We start from the raw sequence: 1724 nt of genomic DNA, 5'->3' as shown, positions 1-1724 counted from the left end.
AGGAGAGAGAGAATAGAATGGAGTGTTGGAACGTAATATGGTGAATGAGCAAAGGTTGCTTAAATGGTGGTCAGGAGGGGACCATTCTGCACAGCAGGCATTTGAGCTGAGACCTGAATGGTGAGAAGAGAAGGGCAGGTCCAGGTAAGTGCAAAGGCCCTGAGGCTGGATTGTCCCTAGTGTGACTAAAGCAGAGTGAGGGTGGAAATGACTGGGCACTATGAGTACTTTAGCATACACTACAGCATTAATATCTTTCTTTCTTTCTTTCTTTCTTTTTTTTTGTTTTTCACTGTGGTGTCATAGCTTACAGCAACCTCAAGCTCTTGGGCTCAAATGATCCTTTTGCCTTAGCCTCCCCAAGTGCTAGGATTATAGGCATGAGCCACTCTGTCTCGCAGCATTCATATCTTTCTCCTGTCAGGATCTTTCTTCCTCTCCCTTCCTGTGGCTACCCAGTCATACACTGGGTCATACATACATACCCATTAGGTCTCAAAAGTCAATTTCCTCAAAGATCCCTCTTCCAGCACCCCAAGTAAGTAGGTATCCTCTTATTAATCTCTATTGCTGCTTCCTAAGCTCTTCCTCTGTCCACACAAATAGTTCCATAGCTGTGATCTTGCCTAGCCTGTTGGTCATCTCCCACAAACTCAGAGAGGGGAAGATGTGCTCTTCATCCTCCCTTATATTTCTGGTGTCTTCTGGAAGGCTGCCTGCTTAAGTACTGAGTGCTCAGTAAATAGCCTTGGGCCAAAAAACAAAGCTTTTAATTTTGATGAGGGCTTTTGTATTCTTTACTGCTACCCTACCTACACAAGTCCAAACATGAACACATGGGCCACAGTACCTGTTTGTCGATTGACTTCACAAACAAACCCTGATACTCTCTTATGAAAGATGGGAACAAGAACTTTTCTATCTCCCAGGTGAGTGTGAGGGATTTACCCTGCCCTTGCAGTGGTTCTCAACCTTCCTAATGCCGTGGCCCTTTAATACAGTTGCTGTGGGTCATGACCCACAGGTTGAGAACAACTGCTAGAGAAACTTCAGTCAGATGGCAGAGTTGTGGTTCCCATGCCAAGTGGGACATGGCTCCTATCTTCTGCAAGCCCACAGCATCTCTGAGAGGGGAGACAGCCCAGAGCATCTCTGGGATTTTGCTCTGTGCATGGCCAGGCTGAAGGCTGTTCAGGTGCCATCACTCTTAACATTTTTTACAGAGAATACTGAGGCCCTGAGCAGGGGAGGGCCTGGCCTGAGCTAGGCTGAGCTAGGAAGTAGAGCCAGCTGTCACCACTCTGCTTCGTCCCTCCCTAGGGTGTTTGCACATGCTATTCCCTTCCTGGCAGGTTTCCCTGCCAGCGCTTGGCAAGGCTGCTTCCTCTTGACCCTTAAATCCTAGCCCAATGTCACTTGCTCAGAAGCCATTTCTGACCCCAGAATGGCCCCCCCATCAAGTTACTCCCCACAGCTGGGCCACTTGGTGTTCATTTGTTTACTTGCTCTTCTCACCTCATCCCTTGGTCCCTCCGGGAGGGGTTGGAGCACAGACTACACACCAGCCTCAGTTTCCCCACTGACCAATGGAGGACAGCGGTGGATCCCCAGGAGACACAAGTTCCAATGGGGCGCAGGTGTCGCAGGACGGTGGGGTGTGCAGGCGAGGGGGGAAAGAAGATCCGGAGTGATGGGGAGGAGAGGGGGCGAGGTGGGGGCGGCGG

Source organism: Otolemur garnettii, unplaced genomic scaffold (genome assembly GCF_000181295.1).
Source record: "Otolemur garnettii isolate 467f Iridium unplaced genomic scaffold, OtoGar3 scaffold00029, whole genome shotgun sequence".
Lineage (NCBI taxonomy): Eukaryota > Metazoa > Chordata > Mammalia > Primates > Galagidae > Otolemur > Otolemur garnettii.
The sequence above is the reverse complement of the archived record's forward strand: the minus strand, read 5'-3'. Positions refer to the sequence as shown.